Below are 9,921 nucleotides of genomic sequence, written 5' to 3' on the forward strand. Positions count from 1 at the left end.
AAACTCAGATGAGAGGTGAACTTTTAGGACAGCCATCTACTGTGGGTAATGGGAGCAGGAAATCACTGACACATGAAGAATTTTTCAAGTGATCTTGGGAGCCTTGCTGATGTCAGGGAGCAGGGAAGAGAAAAGAGCAACCTCAGTAACACTGTGATGCCCTGGGGTTCTTCCCCCACCCCACCAGCTGCAATGAAAGACCCAGGAATGAGAAAGTGGATGTTTGGATGGGCCTCTGTTTGCAGGGTAAACACAGAAGAAGGTTTACCCTGCAAACATAGGCCAGGTACAGAGAGTGTTAAGAGTGGCTGAAGTGATCTACCACAAGATCTTGGGTACACTGAAAATGAAAGAAAACTCTGAAAGTAATAATAAACTTGAAGAAGAAAGAGGGACTAGAAGAGCTAGAGGTTCCAGTGGCTCAAGAAGGAGGGATTTAAAGAGCAAACCAGTAGTCACTGGTGGAGTCAGGATTTCAGGGCAGGGTGTCTGACTGCAAAATCTGTATCCTTTTTTGCTATAACCCTCCATCTCTATGAGTTACATAGAAATTCAAGGATAGGCCTCCACTTTTCTGACATGGTGCAAGTGCAGTTTATTTGCCCTGGAAGCCGTGCTGGGAATCACCAGGAAGTCATACACATGTGGTTAAAGAAGCTGGTTGCTTTCACTTCTGTTGTCTCCTCTGCTTCCCGTGATTCCTCATTTCTTCATGTCAGCTGTTTTTGATATTCTATTAAAGTCTTCAAAGTAAAACCAGAGCAGGGATATTTATATATCATCATCTCTAAACCTGCCAGTTCAAAAGAGGACAAATAAACAACTGTTATACAAGTTCCGTGTGTTGTTAAAGAGGCAGAGCTGTCAACACTGATATTTCTGGCTTCAAATTACCACCTTTGTAATTGTAAAAGACTCTGTTGTGCATCCTGTGGATATTCATTAAACTATCATGATGATAATAATAACCATTATTTTTACTCTTTCTATTAACACTGAAACATTTGAGGCTTCGGAATGCAAATAGCAAAAATACTACCTGGAGAGTGGGCCCACTGAGAATCAAAAAGTGATTTTTAAATATCTACTAACTCTCATCTTATATCAGTGATTATTACTGCCATTAAAACTACTGTTTATATTTGCGTAGTGATTTTTTTTCAAGTGACTTTCTCATGTTTTATTTTACTTCATTCAATTCACATAAGTAAAAATATAGTAACGCAGGCTTTGAAAGAGTATAGTCCCCGACATGTAATGGGTTTGAAACTGTAATAGAGCAAACTCTCAGTAAGTGGAGAGTTTCTAAACTCTGCCTTAGCAATTGAGGGAAAATTCTTAATTGAGGAAGGCAAGAAAGAACTGGAGAAAAAGAAACAGTTGAGCAATGGGGAAATGTGTTCCAGGCTGCATTCACCCCAGAAAGCACATTTCCTCTGCCTAAATTTGGGAAACAGAGAGAAGAAAGGCATTCAGGAGTCTATAAACCCATCCCTATTACAACTGCAGAAGATATTGTGTACAAGGCAATTGCATTTTGCAAATCATTCCCTATTAAGAATTAGACAATTCTGTACCATAATCAAAAAGGATAAAAGTGGGGGGGGAGGGAAACTAAAGATATCCATTTGGTTATCTCCATGTAGTAAAGTAAGACCCATTGCTGAACTTTAATTACAAACTTAATGTGGCTGCATAAAAACAGACCAGGATGCACTGTAATAGTCTATCAGTTTTGATATCAAAAAAATAAAAAATGTTTATTCAATAACAGCCATTAAGTATCGGTATGAAACATACAAGTAAGGGATGTTAAATCATCAGGATGAAAAGGGGTCCTGGGCAGCCCGGGTGGCTCAGCGGTTTAGCACCACCCTCAGCCCAGCGCGTGATCGTGGAGACCTGGGATCGAGTCCCACAGCAGACTCCCTGCATGGAGCCTGCTTCTCCCTCTGCCTGTGTCTCTGTCTCTCTGTCTCTGTCTCTCTCTATCTCTGTCTCTCATGAATAAATAAAATCTTAAAAAAAAGAAAAGAAAAGAAAAGAAAAGAAAAGAAAAGAAAGAAAAGAAAAGAAAAGAAAAGAAAAGGGGGTCCTGGTCAGCCAGATATTTCATAAGCCACCTGTTAGCTTTTCGTCCATAACCTAGTGAGAACACTCTACACCTTGGGCATTCTGGCTCACAAAAGCACTACAATGCATTCATATGCCTTCTGAAATGAAACTGGAGTGTATGAATGATTGAATTGGCCTATGTTTAAATTATTCTTAGTTTAGCTGCTTAGAAAATATGCATTTATTACAATGGATTCAGTTCTCCTTAGCTAATTCTTTTACTGTTATATTATGGCTGAATTCTAAGGAGAACTTCAAGTGTTCATGGAAAATAATAATCTGGATAGAATTTGTAGTATCAGTCTCATTTTTCTATATTTTAAAAATTGAACCAAATGACTCATATTGACACTCCTAGTCTCTTTTCTTGGTGTCTCCCAAATGAGTAGTAGATTCCTTCATAATGCATACTGGCAAGTGACCTCATTTTGATAGATTTGGACAATCCACCTCCTGCTCAAGACTCTGTTAGGTAAAGTTAAAATAGTGTAAAATATAATATTTCTATAAATAAGAACATAGACAGAAAGGGCTTCTTCCCACCTCTCCAGGTCTATCTTTTACCTAATGACTACTCTGTCTTCTCATCCTCCATTATATTTTATACTGGTTTCTGTCATAGTACCCAGGGGTTACAGACTAACACCCTCAGAATTCAGAGAAAGCAAACGTAAGAATGTGTTATTGAGTTACCACTATTAGGTATTTGGTGCTCAATTCTCTGGAATCTTCTGAGAACATTTATGAAATATATTCCAGTCTGTCCAGTGGGGGTACAAAGGAGAAGCATTTATCCATAGGTTTCTGCCCTCCACTGTTCATTGGTAACCCTATAGGCATTAACTCAGCCATACTCCATGTTCCATATATGTATGCAGAGCAGATGTTCTTCTTCTTAATATCAAAAGATCTTACAGGGGAGGAAATTACATAGCATGGGTACGAAGCAAGACACCATCAGGGTCGCTTCTACATGGAACCACTCAGATACTACTTGGCAGTGCCTAGAATAAGCAGTGGGATTGAAAATGTGGCACACAAAATCACAGTCGTGATCATGAACAATTTACCAAATGGTTCCCCAGAGAATAGCTCTGATGTAGCTCATGACAGAAAGTACTATAATCTAAAAGAAGAAAATGCTCATATCCAGCATACATATTTTCTATATCTACTAAGTCTCTAGCTAAAATGTGCTGTTTTGACTCTACCTAATTCCTTACAGGCACCAACCTCTTGACATTCATCACATATTTTTCTGAGTAATATTTGATAAGGACCTATGTTCCTATCTCTTTTATAAACACAACCAATGATTCCACTTTAATTATCTTTCCTATATCCCTCATACAATAATGGGGTTTACAGGCTGATGCAACTAAGCATAGAGCATATTTCAAGCCCAAAATGAAATATTCGTCAATATTCATGAAGTCACACATTCTTCCTCTATTTCCCTCCTAAGTCCCTCCTTTCCAGGCCCACAAAGAAGTTTATTTCCATCAATTGACCTGTTAATCCAATTCCTGAGAAATTAGGTTTGAATAAGAAATTATAAAAAAGAAAAGAAAAAGAAATTATAGTTTCCCAACAAATAATATAGTGCTTTAGAGTTAGTTTTTCAATATAAAAAGTATAACCTTACATGAGCAGGGCAAAAGTGAGGATTTGTAGACTTGTTTATTCACCTTATTGGCTTACTCTGAGTACAAGAAATTCTTAAATTGAGCCTGGATTAAAGATAAAAGAATATATCATGAAGGAATAAAATATGGACCAAAGTGTTCACATCTGGCTCCATCCCCCTGGAGAATGTGTACTCCAGTGAAAAGATATAAGCAGTTCAAAACTAGGCAAGTAAGATTTCTTGGATAAAATTCTCAATCTTTGCTGGAAAATGACATTACCAGATATCTTTCTTCTACTCCTGTATTCCCTAAATAGATCAAAGCTTCAATATAAATAAAAAGGAAACGGACAGAGAGGGAGGAAATGTCTCTGAACTCTGCTGGGAAACAGGCCCATCAATGATCTTGATGAAGTAAACCAGTGATTTCTCTTAATAAACTGATACCTAGCCCTTCTAGAAACCATTTAGAAACAAGAGGCAGTCGGGCCCATTTTTCTTTCAAAGGCCAAGAATTCTTACACATCCATAAAATATTTCTTAAGAGATTTGCAGTAAGTCCATGGGAAGGTATTTTTATTCCTCTCTATTTAAGACAAAACAGTCTCAGTCACCTAGATAACATCTCATACTGTGTAAGTCCAAATGCGCTACACCTTCTCCCCCATATTCTGGAAGTGTTAAGAAATGAGTGGATAAACTTCCTGATCTGGCTAAAGTGGAGAAAGAGCAAAGAAAATGAATGGACTAGAAAGTTTTTCAAAGCTTCTTAAAAACAAAATAAAAGGGATGCCTGGGTGGCTCAGTAGTAGAGCATTGGCCTTCGGCTCAGGGTGTGACCCTGGGATCCAGGATTGAGGCCCACATCGGACTCCTTGCAGGGAGCCTGCTTCTCCCTCTGCCTCTGTCTTTGCCTCTCTGTGTGTGTATCTGTCTCTCATGAATACATAAATAAGATCTTTAAAAGATAAAAATAAAAATATCTTACTAATATTGCTAAGACCAATTGAAGTTGGCAGAGATGCGAAATTCCAATTTCCAGTAATCTTCAGGGAAATAGCCTGATTGATTTAATACTTAACATTTAGTGCCTTCCTAAATATCTGGAAGGGAAGGAAGAAGGATGGAGGGACATTTTGTCATCACCTACTCTGAACCAGATGATACATAATGTATTTGCTTATTCATTTTCTCATTTTTGTCTATCTACCTGTTGTGAGATGGACTGAGTTTCTATCAATGGAAGGTTATGAAATCGTAAAGGAAGTCCATTTTTGGAGAACTGAGTCAGTAAATCTATGTTAAAGACTAATTCATGAAATCACTTTGAGCCATGCACAAAATCATTAGACTGAGGGGTTGTCCTACGTAATATTTAAGGTCTAGTATTCAATGGCTTAATGATAGATTTCAATAATCTATTATTTGACCCACTTTTCTATCCCCATTCCTTTTCACTTCATCAATATTATCACCTACATTTTATTGGGTTATCTCCTTTTATTTATGTAATACCAAGTATTCTAACCAGAGAGATGAGAGAAGGAATCCCAGGCTCGTAGAATGGGAAATTCATTCAAGCACTGGATGGCAGAGGCTACTTCCTGAGAAACTGCACGGACACACGGGACATTCAGGACATTTTTTTCCCAGCTAAACTTTCTATATTTTTGTTTCAGAATAAACACTCTTATACATCAATAGTATAATCCCAAGAGCCACTGTGGTCACTTGTTTTTAAGCAAGTTTAAGGTACTATTTTATTGGGTTCCAGAACCTAAAAGTCTTGACAGAAAATCAGTTTTACATGAAGAACTATCCATCACAGTAGTGGACATGGCTCATTCACTCTCCTCTCTTACTCTCCCACAAAGTCTAAGTCAAATCATTTACTCACATCTAAGCTTCTAGCAGAAGTAAATTTACTTGAGGCACTTGGGGTGAAGAAGGTCACAGATTCTGTTGCTGGATCCAAAGATGCTACAGTGAATCTTTCAAGATGAGGCATCCTTCAAGGTGAAGGATGTGGATAGTGGCAGATGTAGTGATGATGGCTCTTCCTGGTCCACAGAATGGCCATGTAGGTGCCCCACCTCATCGCTGCTATTATAAGGAGACATTAGAGTTGTATCTGAGAAAAAGAAGATATAAAAGTCAATAAGGGCAGCCCTGGGTGTAATATCTAGGGTTCAGACCTTTTCTTCTATCCTTGGGGTAATAAAAATGATGCCAACTAGATTTAATGAATTCTTATAATGTGAAAAGCACACTACTAATTGCTTTGCAAGTTTTGTGCCTTATGTAAATCTGTCAATAACCCTATCAAGGAGGTACTGTAATTATATGTATTACAGTGCATTATTACCCTCATCTTATAGATAAGAAAACTCAGTATAAAAGAAGCTAAAGCAATGGCCCAAAGTTATATTTTTAATAAATGCAATATTAATACTCAGATTCTGTCCTTTAACAAAAATAATCTTCTTTGAAGACAGAGTCTGATGTCCTAAGTGTTAGGAAGGCTTATTTTAAAAAGCTATTCTAACAAAATAAGGTCTATTGGACATCCATCCTGAGGGCTAAAGGTCTATACCAATTAATTCCCTTAATTACCCTAGATGGTGCTCTGATTATTCTTGGACCCTGTATCCCTTTTATCTTAAATTCTCTTTAACTTTAGGATATAGTAAACAAAGCTAGAATTCTTTATCTTGCCAATTTGTCTATAGACAAAGGACAACCTGAACATAAACCCTGACTCCAAATGGGAGTTTAAAATGCTGCTGGGCCTATGTATTTCAAGGCCTCATGAGATGACCCAGTAATACATCTGTTAATTCTTAAGCAGTAAGGGAATGGAGGGAGTACTGCATTTTCTGGCTCATTTCTGGCAACTTGTTCAAGGTTTCTTCTTTGAGCTGTCATTCAGGCATCAAATAGTCTACTCTCTTGATGTCCTGTGGGAGACTGCAGCTACTTCAGTAAGTGAAAATGTTGCTAGTGGTAATACTACTTATAAGTCTAACACTAATAATGAATGTAATTTTAAATAGATAGATAAAGCTATATGTGTCTATGTATTTTAAATTATATATAGAATACATTCATTATATAGATAGACATGAACTGATATAAATACAGAGCTAGACATAGATATATATTGTCCAGGTTCAAATCCCAACTACCAGTTTCCAGGTAAGATTCCATACATGTCCCAAACTTCCAAATCTGTACAATGGGAACTATGGTAACGATGATATTAAGAGGGCTTAAAATGAAAAAATTTGGAGTTTAACTATAGCAAATTCCCTTAGCTCCCTTGGCTACCTAAAATCTGCCCCACAAGTTTGGTCTGCATGCTGTGTGACATCCTATAGCCCGTTTTATCTCAGGATGTACTTTCATGCTTAGGATATGGCTTGGGGTCCAAGTATTTATTTTTTCAGGATCTGTATTTTTTAGGTCCAAGTATTTTATTTTTAGGATTTTAGCACTATCTTTATCTTTGACATATTGATGTTCAATGTTAAGAAGACACTACTGCGCTGGGTATTAGCCCTGGAGCAAGGATAAAAGGAGAAGCTTGACCCAGAGAGGAATTATTTAATATGCTGATTAGCTAAGGCAAATATGCAGTTCTCTCAAGGATCTGAAGTTGAGATTCTGAATGAAACCCTAAGACAATAACTAGATTTTTTTTTACCCTTTTCCTTCTCTTACCAATGGTTCCCATCGTTACTAGGTATGAGATAATAATGACTATTGGAAGAAGCTGAATTAGGAAGGAATATATAAAGAGATATCTGCTGTACATGAATAAGTAGCTCCAACACTAATGCTACATGGAAGGCATTCAGGCCATCTGATGGAGACAGCTGCTACTCAACTCCAGTTATTAGTGACCTAAGGGATCTAAGCCTAATGTCAGATTATCCAATTTTTATACTAGTTACAAATCAAAATTGATGTGCAAAATTTTCAAGTGCTTTAAATACTGACAGCCATCTAAAATGATTCTTTAAAATACTGTGAAAACCAAATACTATGTCAACAAACTAGACTCAGCCTAGCATTGTTGGTTCCAACCTCTGATATCAATTGTTGTGAAAGATTATTTCCCTGCACTGGGTATGAGGGGATGTCTGTGTGCATTGTGAGAGGAATTAATCTCTCATACACTGTAAACATAATAGCCTCTTTCACTAAGTGAAACTGCAGAAATCATGACTGTTGAAAGGGTTCCTGATACAAATTTCAAACAATGCCTACATTCCTAGTTCTACTGAGAAGCAAGAGAGATCCCTCCACAAAATATAAGAGTATCTGGCACATACAGTGGATTCTATAAACATTTGTTTAGTTCCTTCTTTGAGCTATTATGATACCTTTCCAATTAACCTTTGAAAGAGTCACTCATAAATGTCTACCATAACTACTTATGTCTCTCTGGAAAGAAAACTGAGGTTCACCGATAAATCATTCTATGATAGCAGCTTTGAGATTAGACTTCTCTATGTGACTAGAAAATTAGCAGGGTAGCTTTTCTTTAGACTAATAAATAGTGGAACTTGGCTTACAACTGCATACCCTTCATCAGTAACAGGGAGAAGGCTGTCCTCAAGACACCTCAATTCCTTTCTTTTATTTTAAAGGAAATACAACTTCCATACCAAATGACAAACAACTGATGTAGAACATGTGGATAGCATCCTTTCCCAAGGATATATTTCTAATTATATATTCAATCAGTACCAAGCCACTTCATTGAAACTTCCGAAATGTCCCAAGTTATCAGCAGCAAAATGATGAACCAGCCCCAGGAGCAACCTAAGAATAGGGACATATCAGATATTAGTACAAACAAGTGCTCAAAGTCTGAAATATTTTGAACCCAGAATGAGGTTACAATAATGAAGACAAAGGTGAGAGAGATAAAAATAGAGAGAAAGAGAAAAAGAGGGAGAGGGAGAGAGAGAGAGACTGATTTTAATTGTTTTATCAAAACTGAAATGATTCTGGTTGGTTTCTTATTTGTTTGTGGTTAAATCAAATTCTCTGAGATTATAAAAGATGGCATGCATGCAATAGTCCTCTGTCATTGAGAAAATCTGCAATTTCCTTTCAGTTCTCATTTCCATTTAAAGTTGAATGAGTCCTTCCTACCAGAATTTTCAACAAAATGACAGAAAGACATTCATCTTTGTGACTGCCAGGGAAGAAGAAGAAATGAAATGTTTTTTTTTTTAATTTTTATTTATTTATGATAGTCGCAGAGAGAGAGAGAGAGAGGCAGAGACACAGGCAGAGGGAGAAGCAGGCTCCATGCACCGGGAGCCCGATGTGGGATTCGATTCTGGGTCTCCAGGATCGCACCCTGGGCCAAAGGCAGGCGCTAAACCACTGCGCCACCCAGGGTTCCCAGAAGAAATGAAATGTAAAGCAAAAAGCTACTCCCAACAAAAACTTTATTAACAGGTCCACAGAATGTAGGGATTGGGTAGATGTAACTTAACATTCTGTCTTTTAATCGTAGATGAACTGTTTTGAAGAGAAGTGTATATGGTAGGCACCTAACAGCTAAATGCCATCAGTTTTTTGTAAGTGTGCTGAGCCCAAATCTATGCCTGCTGATGTCATCATATTTTCCCATAAGCAGCTGAAATGTGGCCAAAGTCAGAAAATATATCTACTGCAAAATCAGAAGTTGACATAAAAGTGAGGCTACAAGGAAGGCTGCAACCATTCCATATTTCAATTTCATATGACCGTGGAAGTCTCCCTCTTTGGTATACCTAGGACAAGGGAGCACATATAAAAGCTAAGCCCATAGATAATCCAATGACACTCAACACAGCTAATAGTTTCACCTATCTTTGGAAACACACTTTATCTGTTTTGAGTTCAGTAGTTCCTAGAAAACATTCTATACTGCTGGCTAATGTCCTACAATGTGCTTTCCGCCCAATTTTTCTACCAAAACCATTCTCTTAGAAGTCATAGGAGACCTAGTGATTCCTAAAATCAAAAACCTTTCCTAATCTTGACCTTTGTTGGCTTCTGTCTCATATTTGACCTGGTTGCTCATTTCTTCCTTTCTTAGAGTCCCTCTTTCCCTGGCTTCCCAGATTATATTGGTTGTCTTTTTCTCTCTGGCCACTTATTCTTTGACTCCTCTTGTG

The 9,921-nt window shown here is 37.5% G+C and overlaps 1 long non-coding RNA gene across 1 annotated transcript; it reads right to left on the minus strand.

Moving 5' to 3' along the window:
• Positions 1–584: 584 nt before the first annotated feature.
• Positions 585–8,584, minus strand: LOC112661103 (uncharacterized). Its single transcript, XR_007405377.1, has 3 exons — positions 8,495–8,584; positions 5,640–5,873; positions 585–793 (listed from the first exon to the last, which is right to left on the minus strand). It is a non-coding gene; the product is annotated as an uncharacterized LOC112661103 (long non-coding RNA).
• Between the last annotated feature and the right edge of the window lie 1,337 nt (positions 8,585–9,921).

Source organism: Canis lupus, chromosome 23, assembly GCF_003254725.2.
Source record: "Canis lupus dingo isolate Sandy chromosome 23, ASM325472v2, whole genome shotgun sequence".
In the NCBI taxonomy this organism is placed as follows: Eukaryota; Metazoa; Chordata; class Mammalia; order Carnivora; family Canidae; genus Canis; species Canis lupus.